General features: G+C 38.9%; 1 long non-coding RNA gene across 1 annotated transcript in view; it reads left to right on the top strand.

Annotated features, from left to right (window-relative positions):
• The window catches only part of LOC125619814, a 45,542-nt gene extending 26,821 nt beyond the window's left edge, over positions 1-18,721 (top strand). The window contains exons 3-5 of the long non-coding RNA XR_007351418.1: positions 8,095-8,170; positions 9,299-9,513; positions 13,953-18,721. This is a non-coding gene — a long non-coding RNA (uncharacterized LOC125619814). The remainder of the gene's footprint in view (positions 1-8,094; positions 8,171-9,298; positions 9,514-13,952) is intronic.
• The last annotated feature ends 1,629 nt before the right edge of the window (positions 18,722-20,350 follow it).

Genomic DNA, 20,350 nt, shown 5'->3' with positions numbered 1-20,350 from the left:
CTATCACAAACCACTTTTGTCTTGTTCTTTCAAGCTCTACTCAACCATCACATTCAATATAGTCGTCAGCCATATCACATCAGAATAATAACAAAATATTCAAATTTGTCTAGGAATAAAAAAATTGTATGTAGGGTCACAGAACATTGAGGGGAAAGAGGTAAGTATTTCAATAGGATGCATTCAGTAAAATTTGTTGGAATTCTTTCCTACGACTTTCTCACAATGTTTCTTTCCAATATATTTGCCTGCCCCTGCTAACTGATATTTACAAATGGCACAGAAGTTTGAAACTGTTACTGAATCTACCTGTTCTGGGAAGTGATCTCTTGAATGCTACTTCAACCACAAAACAGAGGGTTCTCCTTTAGAACAGTGTGAATTAATGGGATCCAAGATGGCAGAGTAGAGGAGACACTGTTTCTGGCTGTTCTTTGCATGAATCCAAGAGAGCTATCATGCAGCTTCTCCACAGGCTCGCCTTGATGGAACACAACATTTCAGAGCCTGTGACAGGACCCCATGCAGCAGATTTTCACAGAATCCACCAAAGCTGCGAACACTGAGCAGAACTCAGAGCCTCTGTGTTCCAGTAAGACTCCAGACTCTGGTCCCAAAGCCAGCAGTTTGAGCACATATGCAACTCTCAAGCAGCAGAGTAGAAACACCAATTCAGCACCTCTGAAAGAGGCAGAATGCCAAACTATTCTCTGCTCTCAGCCAAGTCACTGGACCGTGTTCTAGCCACAGCACGAGGACATCCCAGCTCCCCCCACCTCACCAGATACCCCAATGCAGGAAACAGATGGACTACATCTTTAAAAACTTTTCTCACCATCTTTTTGTGGGTGTGGCTACCAGCAAGGATCTGGGACTCTACAGGTGATGTATTGTTGATATTGAGAACTGTCAACATTGTCCTTCCCCTCAAAGGAAGGATCCTGGAACTATACAAGAGCACTACAAATCTGTAGGATAAAAACAACAACACACCAGTCCCACAGAGCAGGAAAGATATGTGAGCAACATGAAAAGACAGGAAGAAATTACCACAAAAAATTCAAGACAGTGCATTATTATAAGAATTAATAGAAACAGCAGAAAAAATAACAGAAAGATTTCAGGATTTACATGATTTAGATGTTTTGGAATCTCAAAGAAGACAGTAGACAACAAATACAGACATTGGAAGATCACATTTACAATGAGCTACATAAGTAAATCCAAGAAGCAAAAGATCACCTCTACAGGGAGATAGAAGTTGTAAAAAACAAAAACAAATAATTGAAATGAAAGAAATAGTAAACCAAGTTAAAAACACAAATGAGAGCATCACCAGCAGAGTAGACAACCTAGGAGATAGGACATCAGACAGCGAAGACAAAGTGTATCATCTTGAAAAGAACGTAGACAGCACAGATAAAATGATAGGAAAACAAAAGTAGAACATCCGAGAAATATGGGATAGCATAAAGAGCGATTGGGATAGAGGAAGGCAAAGAGGTACAAACCTAAGGAATGAGCAATCTGTTCAATGAAATAATATCAGAAAACTTTCCAGACATGAGAATGAAACAGAAATCCAAATCCAAAAAGCCTACAGGATGCCGAATGTGCAAAATCACAACAGATCCACACCAAGACTCATTATAATGAAAATGCCCAACATACAGAATAAGAAGAGAATTTTAAAAGCCACAAGAGAAAGGAATCAGATTACATATAAGAGTAAACCAATTAGGATAAACACAGATTTTTTAACACAAACCCTGAAAGCTACATTATCCTGGAAAAACATATTTCAAACACTGAAAGATAATGGGTTCCAACCAAGAATCTTGTATCTAGAAAAACTAAGCTTCAGATTTGAAGATGAAATATAAACCTTCCACAATAAAGGAAAGTTAAGAATTTACAGCTAGAAAACTGGCACTACAAAACATCCTTGGCAAAATATTTCAGGAAGAGGAAATGAAAAACAACAATGAAAACCAACAGAGTGAGGTAGAACACTAAAAGAAACTAACTAATCAAAGAGGAAAAAACAAGTCAAGTAACAAAAATAAACAAATATGGCTGGAAACACAAACCATCTCTCAATAGTAACCCTAAAAGTTAATGGTATAAACTCACCAATCAAAACACATAGGCTAGTAGATTGGATTTAATAAAAAGATCCAACATTATGCTGCCTACATGAGACTCATTTGATATGAAAAGACATACACAGACTGAAAGTGAAAGATTGGGAAAAATCATACCAGTCACATGGACTGTGGAAGCAAGCAGGGGTCTCCATATGCATATCAAATAAAGTAGACTTCAAGCCAAAGTTAATCAAAATGGATAAAGTTGGACACTACATACTGCTCAAGGGAACCATATACGAACAAGACAAAACAATCATAAATATTTATGCCCCCAAACAATGGTGCAGCTATGTTCATCAAACGAACTCTTCTCAAGTTCAAGAGTCAATTTGACCACAACACAATAATCTTGGGTGACTTTAACATACCTCTCTCACCACTGGACAGATCTTCCAAACAAAAGTTGAATAAAGAAACTATAGAGCTCAATAACACTATTAATAACTTATAGTTAACTGACATATATTGAATATATCAACCAGCATCAAGTGGATACACTTTCTTCTCAGCAGCATATGGATCCTTCTCAAAAATAGACCATATAATATACTACAGGGCAACTCTTAGCAAATACAAAGAAGTAGAGATACTACCATGCATTTCATAAGATCATAATGGAATAAAATTAGAAATCAATGACAAAGAATAAAAAATTCTGCATCACATGGAGACTGAACAATATGCTACTGAATGAACAATTGGTTACAGAAGACATCAAGGAGGAGATTCAAAAATGCGTAGGGGTAAATGAGAACACAGACACAACATACGGAAATTTCTGGGACACTATGAAAGCCCTACTAAGAGGAAAATTCATTGCATGGAATTTATTCCTTAAAAGAAGAAAAAGTCAAGAAATAAATGACATCACGCTATATCTCAAAGCCATAGAACAAGAAAAACAAAGCAGAAACAGCAGTAGAAAGCAATAAATAATTAAATTCAGAGCTGAAATAAATGAAATTGAAACAAGAAACAATTGATAAAATAGACAAAACTAAAAGTTGGTTCTTTGAAAAAATAAGTAAGATTGACCCTTAGCCATGCTAATGAAGAGAAGAAGAGAGAGTACCCAAATTACTAGCATATGTGTTGAAAAAGGCAATATCACAACAGATACTACAGAAATACAGAAGATAATTAGAAATTATTTTGAAACTTTATACTGTAATAAAATAGAAGACAGTGAAAGCGTTGATAAATTCCTTAAGTCATATGATCTGCCCAGATTGAGTCAGGAAGATATACACAACTCAAACAGACCAATATCAAGTGAGGAAATATAAGAAGTCATCAAAAGACCACCAACCAAGAAAAACCTAGGACAGGATGGATACACAGCTGAGTTCTACAAGATCTTTAAAGAAGAACTAATACCAATACTCTTCAATTTATTTCAGGAAATAGAAAAAGAGGGAACACTTCCAAACTCATTCAATGAGTCCAATATCACCCTGAATCCAAAACCAGAAAAAACACTTCAGAGAAAGAAAACTTCAAACCAATATCTCTAATGAACATAGATGCAAAAATCCTCAATAAAATTCTGACAAACCGAATATAAAAACATATCAAAAAGATCATGCACCATGATAAAGTGGGATTCATCCTAGGGATGCAAGGTTGGTTCAACATACAGAAATCAATTTTAGTATATGTGCTGCCAAAGTGAGCACCAGCATACAGAAATCAATAAATGAAATTCAACACATCAATTGACTTAAAGATAAGAATCATATGATCATCTCGATAGATGCAGAAACAGCATTTGACAAAATACAGCACCCCTTTGTGTTCAAAACACAAGAAAAATTAGGGATAATAGGAACATATCTCAACATTGTAAAGGCTATCTACCCTAACCCTCAGGACAACATCATTCTAAACGGAGAAAAATTGAAGGCATTCCTTCTAAAATCTGGAACAAGAAAGGGATGCCCTCTCTCACCAATTCTATTCAACATAGTTCTTGAAACACTGGCCAGAGAAATTAGACAGATGAAAGAAATTAAAGAAATAAGTGTAGGGAAAAAAGAACTTAAACTAGCATTATTTGCTGACAATATGATTTTATACCTAGAAGACCCAAAAAACTCCACCAGAAAACTTCTAGAACTAGTAAATGAATTCAGCAAAGTAGCAGGATATAAACTCAACACCCATAAATCAAAGGCATTTCCGTATATCAGTGACAAATCCTCTGAGGAGGAAATGAGGAAAACTACCCCATTCACAATAACCTAAAAAAAAGATACTTGGGAATCAACTTAACAAAAGAGATGAAAGATCTATACAAGGAAATCTACAGAACCTTAAAGAGAGAAATAAAAGAAGACCTTAGAAGATGGAAAGATCTACCTTGCTCATAGATAGGCAGAATTAATATTATCAAAATGTCCATAAAACCAAAAGCACTATACAGGTTTAATGAAATTCTGATCAAAATCTCAATGGCATTCCTCGTAGAAATAGGAAAAGCAATAATGAAATTCATCTGGAAAAATATGAGATCCAGAATAGCTAAAGCCATTCTAAGCAGGAAGAGCAAAGCAGGTGGTATCACTATGCCAGACCTTAAACTGTACTACAAAGCAATAGTAACAAAAACAGCATGATACGGGCACCAAAACAGGCTGGTAGGCCAGTGGTACAGAAGACACAGAGACTAACCCACAAAATTACAATTATCTTAAATGAGACAAAGGTGCCAAAAACATGCACTGGAGAAAAGATAGCATCTTTCACAAATGGTGCTGGGAAAACTGAAAATCCATATGCAACAAAATGGAATTACACCCCTGTCTCTCACCATGCACAAAACTTAACTCAAAATGGATCAAGGACCTAGGAATTAAACCAGAGACTCTGTCTAATAGAAGAAAAATTAGGCCCTAATGTCCATAATGTGGGATTAGGCCCCAATTTCCTTAATAAGACTCCTATAGCACAAGAATTTAAAACAAGAATCAATAAATAAGATGGAATCAAACTAAAAAGTTTTTCTCAGCAATAGAAACAATCTGTTAGGTGAACAGAGAGCCTACATAGTGAGAGAAAATTTTTACCCCTCACACATCAGATAGCGCACTAATCTCTAGGGTATATATAGAACGCAAGAAGCTAAGCACCAAAAAATCAAATAACCCAATCAATAAATGGGCCAAGGACCTGAACAGACACTTCTCAGAAGAGGATGTAAAATCAATCAACAAATATAGAAAAAAATGCTCATCATCTCTAGCAATCAGAGAAATGGAAATCAAAACTATTCTAAGATATCATCTAACTTCAGTCAGAATGGCAGCTATTATGAAGACAAACAACAAGTGTTGGCGAGGATGTGGGGGGAAAGGTACACTCATATGATTGCTGGTGGGACTGCAAATTGGTGAAGCCAATTTGGAAAGCAATGTGAAGATTCCTTGGAAATCTTGGAATGGAACCACCATTTGACCCAGCTATTCCTCTCCTCAGACTATACCCAAAGGACATAAAAACAGCATACTACAGGGACACAGCCACATCAATGTTTATAGCAGCACAATTCACAATAGCTAAACTGTGGAGAGAACCTAGATGTCCTCCAGTGGATGAATGGATTAAAAATGCAGCATTTATACACAATGGAATATTACTCAGCATTAATAAAGAACAAAATCATGGCATTTGCTGGTAAATGGATGGCGTTGGAGAATATAATGCTAAGTGAAGTTAGCCAATCCCCCCAAAACCAAATGCCAAATGTTTTCTCTGATATAAGGGAGGTGACTCATAGTGGGGTATGGAGAAAAAGAATGGGAGGATTAGATTAATTCTAGATAGGGAAGAGGGATGGGAGGGAAGGGGAGGGTGGATGGTGATGGTCATCATTATACAAAGGACATGTATGAAGACTTGAATTGGGTGTCAACATTCCTTATATATAAACAGAGACATGAAAAATTGTGTTATATATGTGTATTAAGAATTGTAATGTAAAAAAGTACATGTATAATGACATAAATTAACGTGAACATACTTTATATACAGAGATAAAAAATTGTGCTCTATATATGTAATAAGGATTGTAATGCATTCCACTGTTGTTGTATATTTTAAAAAATAATAAAATTTTAAAAACAGTGTGAATTAATGCAAGTAGAAGACTCTAAAGCATGCAGATTCTCTTCTCCTATAGCACAAGAATTTGCTATTCAAAGCAGAGTTCTGCCATTCAATATCACATTGCAGGCACTTAACCTAAATGGTGGTAGTAAGAAATACCTTGTAGTAGGTTCAATAGACTTTGAGGGAAAAAAAATTGTTATGTGGATTCATTCACCAAGGTATCCTAGAAATCTGTTGGTTCACATTTTCCACAATACTCACTTCAATTGCAGTTTCCTGTTTCCCAAGAACTGTTGTTTAACAATGGAAAAGACACTTGAAACTGAAACCTAATCTTCTGGTGCTGGGAAGTGTTTTATTGAATGCTACTTCAAGGACAAACAAAACAGAGGTTTCTCCTTTAGAATAGATGAAGTACAAACTGTTAAATCACACAGATTATCTCTGCACTGGGAAGCTTTTAAGCCAGCATATTCAAAGCAGGGTTCAGCCATTCAACAAAATATTGCAAGCACATTATTTAAATTCTAGCAGCAAGAAAGACCTTCGGATGAGGCTTACCAAATGTTGTTGGGTACAAGAGAATATTAAGAGTATTCCTTCCCAAATTTGCTTGACATTCCTTGCCCCCCCCCCCTTTTTTTTCACAATATTCACTTCTATTGCAGTTTCCCCCTTATACAAAGTGATATTTAAGAGTGGCACAGATGCTTGAAACTGAAACTGAATCTACCCATGCTGGGAAGAGTTTTGTTGAATAATACTTCAACCACAAACAAAGTAGAGGATTCTTCTTTTGAACAAGTGAATTAAAACAATTAGAAGCTCCAAAAACACATGGGTTGTCTTCTGTTCGGAAGCTCTTCTAAGCCAGCATATTTACAAAGTGTTGTACAACCCTTCAAAATCACATTGCAAGCACATTTATTTAAATGGTGATACCTAGATATACTTAGAAACTAGACTCACCAAAATGTGGATGGAACTGATGGATATTATGGGGATTGTTTCACCAAAGTTCCCTTGTTATTTGTTGGCACACCTTTTTCACAATGCTCACGTCAATTGCATTTCCTTGCTTCATAATAACTGATATTTGACAATGAAACAGATATTTAAAAGGGAAACTGAGTCCATGCATGCAAGAAACAATTTTGCCAAATGCTACCTCAAGCACATACAATGCAGAGAATTCTTCCTTAAAATAGAGTCAATTGTAGCAAGTTGAATCTGCTATCACAACCACTTCTGTTCTGTTCTTGCAAGCTCTACTCAACCAGCACATTCAAAGTAGACTTCATCCTTTCCCCATCAGGGATATAGTGAAGCCAGACTTACAGAGAGGTAGTTAGTGTAGTTAGGTAAATTGGGTCTAATATTGAGTAAGATAAATGAAATGGAGGCCATTATAGAGAATGGAGTTCAGGAAAGCAGAGCAGCACTTGGGGAAATTGAAATGTTAATGTCCCCAAGGCCCAGAACCCATCCTAAGGAACTGTTAATGAAACAGCTCCCAGCAAACTGGGAAGTGCTAATCAAAAGCCACCACAGGCCCTTCCTGCCCAGATTACTCCTTCAGCCCACCCATCTCCCACCTTTTGGGCCTTCCCACCTGCATTCTACCACTGCACGATAAAGGGAAACAAAGGACAGGAGTATGGGAAAGCTAAAAGAAGACCTTAGCTATAAAAGAGGGAAGACCTCCCTCTTCCACGGATTCTGCCTTTTGAGTTTCCTTCTTCCTCCGGGGAGAAGTCTTTTCTGCTGTCCTTTAATAAAGCCTTCTACTTTCCACTCTACACTTGCCTTGGTGTGCTTGTCTGGTATTATATTTCAGCATTCCGGGAAGCAAGGACTTGTAACCGGTAAACAACAGTAACAGATTGGAGGTTCCCACCGAGACCTACACCAAGGTAAGCACCTCTCCATGCACCTGACATCTGTCTTGAGTTGCATCTTTCTCTCTTTTTCTTTCTGGAGAGTGATGTGGGCACCTAATGACTATTTAAACACAACTGGTGCAGCGGCCACTCTCCAAGACTCAGGTGAGAGGTTTCCAGGCCTAGGCAGCTCCCAATCACCTGTTGGATACAGAGCAGGCATGTTGGATTCTGCCAAAGCCACTTCCCACTTTTCTGTCTGGGCCCAGAGAGCAATTGGTGTGAGTACACAGTTTCCCTAATCCTGTGTACTTAGATAATCTGCCTTAGATGCATGGAGATGGAGGAAGGAGTTTGGGACAACTGTGGAATTCCAGTCTGGGCTACACTCAGATGTATTTCTAAGGTTCCTTTCTCTTGAACCCCCTCCTGACAGCCCTAAGGGGTATCTAGAGTGATCGGTAGATGAATGGCACTGAGAGAAAGCCCCAATTACATTTGCCTCTGTGTGGACTATACAACACTCCCAACCCTGCATCCATTCCTTCCTGGATGCTCCCCTTCCTTCGCTGGTCAGAAACACTACTATTTCAGGTTGTAGGACTGAGAACAACATGAGATAATTAGTAAAAAGGTGCCCAGGTTCCCCTCATGCGCATAGGTAATTTTAACTAGTCTGTTTTAAAATTTCCCATTACCTCTCCGATGTTTAAAATGCACTGTGTTCTCTTTAAGCTGCTAGAGGGAGGCATTCTTAGAATCAACATTTCCAGGAGTCCCTCTGATAGAAAGTGCTATATGCCTTACCCGGTAGATACCCCTCACCCTTGGTAGATTCATTTAGTCTACAGAGAAAAAGGCAAACAAGAAGAGTGGGTGATTCTTTTTTGCTGTGGGTTTTATAGTAGTGGCAGGGAGGAAAACAGTAATGCCATTAAGTCTAAATCAAACCAGGGTCTCTGGCACAGGGCAAACTGGGATCCCAGCACTTTGCCAAAGGGGACCAGGAACAACCTTGGCAAAGCAATGTGAGAGATGGGTTTTCTGGACTGTAAGGAAGCTCAAGCTTAGAGAGACGTCCCTAATAAGAACAGTTTTCACTGGTGTGGGCACCTGAGTACTGTTTTTTTTTTTTTTTTTTTTTTTTTTTTCTCTTCTCAGATGGGAGCTTCTCTCTCCAAGAGGCTTGGTACACCACTTTCCTGCATGTTGTAAAATTGGGATAAGTTTGACCCACAGACGCTCAAGAAAAAAGCACCTGATTTTCTTCTGCTGCCAGGCCTGGCACAATACAAACTCCCTGATGGAGAATCCTGACCACCAGAGGGAAGGATCAATTTTAATACAACTTTACAGCTTGATAAATTTTGAAAAAGGTAAGAGAAATGGTGCAAGGTGCCATATGTCCAGGTTTTCTTTGCCCTAAGGGAAAACCCCAAATTATGCCAACAATGTAAAGTAGACTTAGCTATGATATCTGCCATGAAGAGAGAAAATCTTAAGGAATCACCTACTGGGGAGAAAGAATCAGGAGGACCCAGAAAATCTCCATTTCCTGTTGATGTGTAGCAACAGCCTTCCTGTCCTCCATACCCTGGCCTCTCTTCATCTGCCCCAATGACAAACCAAATATATTACCTCTCCAGGAGATGCCAGGAGGAGAATTTTGACCAATCAAAGTACATACCCCCCTTCTCCCTTCAAGACATAAGACAGATAAAAACAGACTTGGGGAGATTTTGGAGGACACAGATAAATGTATTGAAGTATTTCAAAACATACGCCAGGTGTTTGATCTCACCTGGAAAGATATTATGCTATTACTCAACCAGACTTTGACTTCCAGTGAGAAGGAAGCAGCCCTAAAAGCAGATGAACAGTTTGGGGATGACCTATACCTTGCTCATGCCCCAGCAGCACAGACTAGGAGCAAACCCAGTTATCCACCTGGAGCACAGGCAATTCCCAAAAATAATCCTGACTGGGACCCAAGGATGCTTGGAAAATTAGACATTTTCAAATGTTGGTCCTTGAGGCCCTCAGGAGAATCAAACAAAAGCCCATTAACTATTATAAGGTTTCAGAAATTATTCAGGGCCCCCAGGAAAGCCCTGCAATTTTCATGGAGAAACTCAGGGTGGCAATGAGAAAATACACCACCGTGGATCCTGAATCCACAGAGGGCCACATACTTTTAAAGAACAAATTTATTAGTCAGCTCCAGACATTTGGAGGAAGTTACAAAAATTGTCATATGGCCTGTTCAATCCTCCTACTTGCTATTTCTGTTTCTTTATAATAGAGATCAAGAAGAAAAGAAGGAGAAAAAGCACAGAGACAGAAAAAGAACTGGAGCGCTGGTATTAGCTCTTAGAGGAGTAACCTTCCAGGGTGAAAAAGGAGGAAAATGAAATGCTCCTCAATCCACAAAAGGGACTTATTTCCATTGTGGAGAGGAAGGACATTTCAAACAGAATTGCCCGATAGCCAAGTGACCACCACGAAAGCCCTGCCCTAAATGTCAAGGCAATCACTAGAAGAGTGACTGTCCTCAGGGACGAACGTCCTTGAAGCCAGACTCCTCCACACAGGCCTGACAGGGCCCAGGCTCAATTCTGGCTCCCGTAACTCGTATCACCTCACATGAGCCCCAGGTATGCTTCTTCCTCTTAGATACTGGCGCCAGTTATTCTGTATTCACTTCTTACCCCAGACCTCTTTCCTCGAATACTATAATGGTACAAGAAGTGTCTGGACGGCCTATTACCATAAAGTTTACTCCCCCACTGAATTGTGAGTGGGATGGAATGATGTTTTCTCATGCATTTCTGATTTTCCCAGAATGTCCTACCCTTTTATTTGGAAGAGACTTACTTTCAAAATTTCAGACGTCCATTACAATGAATTTGGGACCATGAGGACCATTATGTTTACCTTTATTAGAATGTAATATAAACCCTAAAGTTTGGGCTACTGAAGACAAAATTGGACTGGCAAAAAGTGGCGTTCCAATCAAAATAGTCTTAAAAGATCCTTCTGTCTTTCCACATCAGAGTCAATATCCCCTACACCCAAAGGCAAAAAAAGGGCTTATTGAAGATCATTCAGAATCCCAAAAGACAGAAAATTTTAGTGCCCTGCAACAGCCCATGTAACACACCCATTTTAGGAATACAAAAACCCAATGGGGAATGGCAACTAGTTCAGGACCTGAGAATAATTAATGAAGCAGTTGTTCCTCTCCACTCTGTTGTCTGAGATTCCAGAAGCCACTGCTTGGTTTACTGTGTTATATTTAAAGGATGCCTTTTTCTTTATACCCTTAGACTCCCAATCACAATAACTGTTTGCCTTTGAGGAAAGCGATAGTGGATCTCAATTAAATTGGATAGTATTGCCCCAAGGGTTCAGAGAAAGCCCTCATTATTTTGGCCAAACCCTAGCTAAGGACTTAACAGAATTCAGAGATAAAACATCTCTGACTGTTCTACAATATGTAGATAAGATACTTTTATGTGCCACCACTCAAAAGGAATGTCAGGAAGCCACTAAAGAACTTTTAAACTTCTTAGTTGAAAAGAACTATAAAGTTTCATAGAAAAAAAGCTCAATTGTGACAAAAACAAGTTCAATATTTAGGATTACAGCTGTCTCAAGGAACCCACAAACTAAGACCAGAAAGAATAACCCCTATAGGACAATCCTCTACCTCAAGCCATAAGGCAACTTAGAGGCTTCCTAGGAATAACTGGATACTGCAGGCTTTGGGTCCCTGGATATGGGAAATTAGTTAAGCCTGTTTATATCCTCCTCAAACACACACTATGCCAAGGAACAACTTCCTTGATATGGGAACAAGAACATATTAAAGCTGAAAAAAAATTCAACCTATTTGTCACTGAGAGCGGAGGAACAGCCTGGGAGTTGTCACATAAAAGAAGGGATAAGCTCAACAGCCAGTAGCTTATCTCAGTAAGGAGCTTGACCTAGTGTCAAGGAGGATGGCCTCACTGTTTACTAGTCCCTGAGACAATAAAAATCACCTGGGAAGAGAGCTTATTGTCTATACTTCCCATGATCTCTCAGGGTTTTTAAATAAAAATGAGAACTATGGCTCTCAGACAATGACCTTCTAAAATATCAAACTTTTAGATGGACCTGTAACTCAAATAAAGACTTGCTCTAATTCAAACCCAGCCACCTCACTCCCAGAGAAATTAGAGGAAAATCCTGAACATGACTGCCAACAAGTCCTAGCTATAAATTACTCAGCCCAGGAGGACCTTCAAAACCTGCCCCTGTCCAATCCAGACCTCACCATGTTCACAGATGGGAGTTCCTTTATGAAACAAGGAAAACACAAAGCTGGATATATTATGGTGACTTTACATGATACCATAGAGGCACAATCTTTGCCCCCAGGCACAAACTCACAACTAGCTGAATTGATAGCCCTAACAAAAGCACTTGAAATAGGAAAACAACAGAGAATTAATATTTACATTGACTTTAAATTCGCCTACCTAATCCTGCATGCACGTGCAGCAATTTGGAAGGAAAGAGAATTTCAAACAACTGGGGGAACATCCATAAAGAACTATGAGCAAATCTTAAAACTGCTAGAAGCTGTTCATTTACCCAAAGAGGTAGCAGTAATTCATTGTCAAGGACACCAAAAAGGGATAGATAAAATAGCAGAAGGAAAAAGGCTAGCAGATCAAAAAGCCAAAGAGGCTGCTAAGGGAAATTTACAGATAACAACCTTAGTCCCTTTGATATGGACAGACCCTCTCCCAGAGATAAGACTTCAATATACCCAGGAGGAAACACACAAGGCATTATATAAAGGAGGTATTCTTTTACCCTCTGGGTGGATTCAAATGGAAGATGACTAACTTTATTTACCTGCTAATTCCCAGTGGAAGATTTTACATACCCTACACCAATCTTTCCACCTATGAGAATAAAATACTCTAAAATTAACCTGAGAGATATTTGAAGGAAAAAATATTTCAAAGACCACCCACCAAACAGTCAAAGCCTATGAAATATTCCAAAGAAATAATCTACTCAATTCTGCCAAGAAGCTCCCAGGATTACAAAAGATGGGACAGTTCCCTAGGGAGGACTGGCAACTTCATTTTACTCACATGCTCAAGAGTAATGGATTCCAATATTTACTAGTCATGATAGATTTTTTTGATGGGTGGACTGAAGCCTACCCCTCCCAAACTGAACAGACAGGAGAGGTAGTCAAGGCATTATTACAGGAAATAATACCACGATTTGGGTTGCCTCACAGTCTGCAGAGTGACATTGGAGCAGCCTTTAAGGCAGCTGTCACTCAGGGAATATCTAAAGCCTTAGGCATCAAATACCATCTCCATTGTGTATGGAGATCTCAATCCCCAGGAAAGGTAGAAAAAACTAATGATATTTTAAAAAGACATCTAAGGAAACTTACTCAAGAAACCCACTACCCATGGCCTAAGGTGCTTCCTTTGGCACTGCTCAGAATTAGGAACACCCCCAAAACATTAGGGCTCAGCTTATTTGAGCTCTCATGTGGGAGGCCATTCCTAAAAAATGATATCCTTAAAGACCAAGAAACTGCAGACCTAGTGACTAATACCACAAATTTGGCAAAATTTCAAGCTGAAATTTGTAAATATCCTATATCTGAGCCAGTTACTTCTCCACCTCTATGTGAGCCTGGATATCTAGTTATGATTAAGACCATACCTTCAAACTCTCCAAACTTAGACCCCATTTGTAAAGGACCTTTTTCTGTAATCTTATCCACCCCATTCTGCAGTAAAAGTGCTGGGACAGGAGAACTGGATCCAACACTCGTGGATTAAAGCCTGCCATCCTGAGCCGATACCCAAAGAGACTTCTCCTTCCCAAGGAACTGAGGAGCGATACTCCTGAAGTCCAGTAGAGGACCTAAAATATCTCTTCCACAGAGACAATGGTGATATGTAAACTTTTCCTTCTCTCTTTCTTTATTACTATAAACAGATCCACTGAGATTAACTCTTTTCTAATGTGGGTCCAACAATATGCCACTAGGTTACAGAAAGATAATTGCTGGGTAAGTGGACCATTTCCCCTTTTCAGCACTTCTGGACTGCCTTGGTGGGTATCCCCCTTACAAGGAAATGATTGGATAAATTTACAATCCTTAATGTTAGAACAAAAGAAAAAAAAAAAGACCCTCTTTACAAAATGCCTCTCATGCCAATATTAATTTATAGCCTATAAATGAAACTTTATCACAACCAGGTCATGGAAAGATTTTCACTTTAGAACAGACCAACCTTCAGACTTCTACCACTGTTAAATTAGGTCCATCTAATTCTCGCCTTCCACAGTCAACACCGTCAACATGTCACAGGTATAAAGATAGTTACTATCAAATTTGGGATGGAGATTTATGGCTCACTCCCACTATTGGGAACTTAAACCAAGAAGCCCCAATCTGTTGGGAACAGTGAAACCATACCTATGACAAATGGCCTAATGCTACTCGAGAGTTAGGATGGACCCCAAAGTCACTATACCAACAAGTTATAATTTTACAAGCCAATGATTGGTTTGGAACAGATTGGCTCTCTAGCCCTAAAATTATTTGGCCAGCACCCAATGGGGCTCAATGGATATGTGGAACTAACTTATGACCCTGGCTTCCCTCGGGCTGGATAGAGAGATGTACTATTGGGTATCCTTGGATGCAGGGCAGTAGACCTCAAATATAAAACAGCCAGCAAACCTCTCCAATCTCAAACATAGATGGGGACGATCTGTGTTTCATTGATATGATCATCTAGCTTCAGTGTTTATCCCACAAATTGGTTTATAAGAAGTAACATGGCATGTGGAGACTTTAAACGATTATACTAAAACTGTCCTCCATGAGGTTGAGGAAAGTATCTCTCTCCTTAACACTGAAATAACACTTATGAAGAAGGGCATCTTACAAAACCGGATGGTTTTAGATGTCCTCACTGCAGCTCAAGGTGGTAATTGTGCCATTATTAAAACTGAATGTTGTGTTTATATCCCTGACAATTCTGGCAATGTGACTAATATCCTTAAAGATTTACATGCTCAGATAGAAGCCATGTTCTCGCCAACCTTGTCATGGGAACAATTTTAGGTCCTGGTTCTCTGGTACTTCCTGGTGGAAAACATTGTTAGTCTCTGTCATTGTCATCATACTCATTGGCATATTCCTAAGTTGTGGCATCTATTGTTGCATTAATCTCATTCCAGTATTAATAACTTCTTGTTTCTCTTATACACCATCCATCACTCAAATGACCCTTCAGCCTGTTACTTCTCAATTGAACTTCTATTATGGACCACTCGATAGACCCGATTTTTTAAAAAGGGGATTCCAAAACTGCTTGCTCAACACCACCCCCTTTCAGTTCAAAGAAGCCAGAATGGTCATTGCCCCCCTTTTCTTACAGCATTAAGGAGTTCCTAAAATTAGAGGGGGGAAAGAAGCCAGATTTACAGAGAGGTAGTTAGTGTAGTTAGGTAAATTGGGTCTAATATCGAGTAAGATAAATAAAATGGAGGCTATTATAGAGAATGGAGTCTAGGAAAACAGAGCAGCACTTGGGGAAATTGAAATGTTAATGTCCCCAAGGCCCATAACCCATCCTAAGGAACTGTTAATGAAACCTCCCAGCAAACAGGGAAGTGATAATCAAAAGCCACCACAGGCCCTTCCTGCTCAGATTACTCCTTCAGCCCACCTATCTCCCACCTTTTGGGCCTTCCCACCTGCATTCTGTCACTGCAAGATAAAAGGAAACAAAGGACAGGAGTGTGGGAAAGCTAAAAGAAGACCCTAGCTATAAAAGAGGGAAGACTTCCCCCTTCCATGGATTCTGCCTTTTGTGTCCCCTTCTTCCTCCGGGAGAAGTTTTTTCTGCTGTCCTTTAATAAAGTTTCTACTTTTCACTCTACACTTGCCTTGGCGTGCTTCTCTGGTGTTACTTCAGCATTTGGAAGCAAGGACTTGTCACCGGTAAACAGCTGTAACATTAGCAATATACTTAAATTGGTCTAAGAAGAAAAAGTTGTATGTAGGATCACCAAACATTGAGGGGAAAGATGGAAGAATGTGAGCAGAGTGCATTTAGTGATGTTTCAGTAAAAGTCTTTCCTAAAACTTTCTAACGTTATTCCTTTCCAATGCATTTCCCCACTTTTTCTGAACAGATATTCACCAATAGCACAGAAACTTGAAACTGAAACTGAATACACCAGATCTGGGAAGAGTTCTCTTGAATTCTTTTTCAACCACAAACAAAGCAGAGAGTTCTCCTTCAGAACAGACCAAATTCATGCAAGTAAAACTGTTAAACACATGGATTCTCTTCTGCACTGAGAAGCTCTTCTAAGATGGCATATTCAAAGAGCAGTTCAGCCCTTCACCATCACATTGCAAGCATATTATGTAAATGGTTCTAGCAAGAAAAACCTTGGGACTAGGCTCACCAAACTTTGGGGAAAAGAGGAAATATTATGATGATACATTCATCAAAGTTTCCTTAAAATTCGATGGTCCACCTTTTTCACAATACTTGCTTCATTTGTATTTTACCACTTTCTAAAATGTGATGTTTAACAATGGCACAGACTCTTGTAACTGAAACTGAAAATGTCCATGAATGAAGAATTGTTTTAAATGCTACTTTAAGCACACACCAAGCAAAGGGTTCTCCTTTAAAAGAGAGTGAATTCTAGCAAAATGAAGTTGCTAGCACAAACTGCTACTGTTCTGTTCTTACAAGCTTTACTGAGCCAGCACATTGAAAGCAGACTTCAGCTTTTCCCCATCACAGGGATGGCAAAATATTCAAATTGGTCTAGGAAGAAAACATTGTATGCAGAATCACCTAACATTGGAAAGAGGAAAGAATGTGAAAAGGTGCATCTGGTAAACGTTCATTGAAATTCTTTTCTAGAACTTTCTCACAATTTTTCTTTCAAATGCATTTGCCAGTTTTCTTTGAACAGACATTTAACAATGGCAAAGTTGCTTGAAACTGAAACTGTATCTCCCAATGCAGAGAAGAGTTCTGTTGATTGCTACTTCTAACACAAACAAAGAACATGGTTCTCGTTTAGAACAGAGTGAATTCATGCAAGTAGACATTGCAAAAAAGGGATTCTCTTCTGCACTGAGAAGATCTTCTAAGCCAGCATATTCAAAGCTGGTTTCAGTCCTTCAACATCACATTGCAGGCACATTGTTCCAATGGAGGTAGTAAGATAAATCTTTGGACTAGGCTCACCAAACTTTGTGGGGAATGAGGGAATGTTATAAGGATATAACACCAAACTTTCCTTGAACTATGTTGGTTCAGCTTTTTCATAATACTCACTTCAATTTCATTTTCCCACTTCCTACAAACTGATGTTTAACAATGGCACAGGCTCTTGAAAATGAAACTAAATTTGCCCATGCAGGGAAGAATTCTGTTGAATGCTACTTCAAGCACAAACAAAGCAGCGGGTTCTCAATTAAAACAGAGTGAATCTAGCAAATTAAAGTTGCCAGCACAAACTGCTTCTGTTCCATTCTTGCAAGCTCTACTCAGCTAGCACATTCAAAGCAGACATCATTTTTTCCCATCACAGTGATGGCAAAATATTAAAGTTGGTCTGGGAGGAAAAAGTTATTTGGAGGATCACCAAACATTGAAGAGATAGAGGGAAGAATGTGAACTGGATTTATTTAGTAAAATTTAATTTGAATTCTTTCCTATAACTTTCTCCCAATGTTCCTTTCCAATGCATTCACCCACTTCCTACAAAATTATATTTAACAATGGCACAGACACTTGAGAATGAAACCGATCTGCTCATTCAGGGAAGAAGTGTGTTGAATGCTACTTCAAGCACAAACAAAGCAGATGGTTCTCCTTTAAAACAGAGCAAGTTCTCAAAAGTTGAAGCTGCTAGCACAAACTGCTTCTGTTCTGTTCTTGTAAGCTGTACTGAGCCAGAACATTCAAAGCAGACATCAGCCTTTCCCCATCACAGTGATGGCAAAATATTTAAATTGGTCTATGATGTAAAAGTTGTATGTAGGATTACTAAACATTGAAAGTAAATGGGAAAAATGAGAATGGGATGCATTGATTAAAGTTTCATTGGAATTCTTTCCGACAACTTTCTCACAAATTTCCTATCCAATGCATTTGCCTGCTTCCTATGAGTTGATATTCAACAATGCCACAGAGGCTTTAAACTTAAACTGAATCTGACCATACTGGGAAGATTTCTATTGAATGCTATTTCAAACACAAAAAAGCAGAGGGTTCTACTTTAGAACTTAGTGAATTAATGCAAGTCAAATCTGCTAAAACACACTGATTCTGTTCTGCTCTGGGAAGCTCTTCTAAGCCAGCATATTCAAAGCATGGTTCTGAAGTGGAACCCTCTTTTTTCACAGAACAGTTTTAACTGAGTTTCTCCAGAAATCTTCACCATGGCTAATTTTAGGACTGTCAGCAAAAGAGTCTCTGCAAAAGAGTTCAATGTAGATAAACTTCCTATTTTCATGTCCCCCTGTTTACTTGGCCAATGGCCAGGAAGATACCAGCACTCCAGGTGCTGGACACCCCCTTACTAGTTTTTCACAAACATATCCAGTATAGTAGTTTGTAGAACTGTGCAAACAAGGCCTCTGACCTTGAGCTGGGCATCACAGAGATGTCTATACTTTTAAGATAATAGAAGTTACCAATTGGGCTCCATGGACAGCTGGCAGGGGGAGGAAAAAAGGGGAGAACAAGCTCTCCTCTTCTCAGCTGAAAGTTTGCTGGGGCCCCTTCGGCTGTGGCTCTCAACATCTCCCCATCTCTGTTTAAGCAAGAAGCATGTGGCTTAGGGACTGTGCCTGCCTTAGGTTGTCCAATACTACATATGGTCCATATCCGTCATCGGATGAGCTGACCTCAAGGCATCAGCCTCCTGTCTTAGGTTGGAACCATTGCAATTGGATCTTACCTGTCATTGACTACTGGTCCAGCATACAGTCACACCTGTGGATAGGTCTTTGTACCAGCGGGGGAGTGAGGTTCTTTGCCTCACCTCTGTTGGCCCCCAAATTTTAGCTGAACGACCATCACAAGCAGAAGGAAGCCAATTGATGGCTCCTTTTAGAAAAATTGTAACACCAATGACACCATCAGCAAAAATACCCCAACACTACCACAAGTCGCTGCACCAACAGATAGTTCACAATGCATACAAGTGAGTTCACAATGCATACAAGTGATATATAGTCCAGGCAAGTTCTGCAAGCAGTTCAGTGATGGCTGCTTTTGGAAAAATTGTACCACCGATGACACCATCAGCAAAAATACCCCAACACTACCACAAGTCACTGCACCAACCAATAGTTCACAATGCATACAAGTGAGTTTACAATGCATACAAGTGATACATAGTCCAGGCAAGTTCTGCAAGCAGTTCAGTGATAGCTATTGCAGAATCTGTAGATTGGTTTTATCTTTGTCTTCACCAACACTGGGATGAAGATAGGAATTCTGGCAATAATGGCTAAAGAAAAAATTATGTAACATTCCAGAAGGCACTAAAAGAAAACAATTTTCTGAACAATTTACATTATCTTGAACAGAATTATTAAATATAATGAAAATGAAAGGTGAAAGTAAACAAACAGATCTGTTAACCTCCTTTTTTGTTCACATATTAAAACAATCGTCAACAGCTGTTTACCCAATTTAAATTAAACCATTTAAATCACGTGAATAAAAAAAAAAAATTTGGATCCATTTTTTGATGAGCGCTCATCATATATGATATATGGACATACGTACATACAACATAAAACACAAGTGTGCACACAACACATAATAAAGGTCTTATAACTTTTTACAGGTGAAATCTACATTGCAATGTTTAAAAACTCTATAGTCAAAAAATAGAACTGATCAGCAAAACATTAACCTAGGTCTGTATGAGCTCAAAAAACAAAATAGAACTTCATGATGTGGGAAAGGGTAATAATATAATAGATATTGAAAAAAGCATCCTGGTTCTGTCGCAGATGTAAGGATAGCCAAACTGGAGTTTTGGATATCAGCTGTTATGGATTTGAGCCAAATCATCTTCTTTTTGGTCTACAGAAATCACTTTAGTTAATCTCTGGAATCCAAAAAT

The sequence above is a fragment of the Marmota marmota genome, unplaced genomic scaffold (genome assembly GCF_001458135.2).
Source record: "Marmota marmota marmota unplaced genomic scaffold, marMar, whole genome shotgun sequence".
Taxonomy (NCBI): domain Eukaryota; kingdom Metazoa; phylum Chordata; class Mammalia; order Rodentia; family Sciuridae; genus Marmota; species Marmota marmota.
Note: the sequence above shows the minus strand (reverse complement) of the source record. Positions and strands in the feature narration are given on the sequence as shown.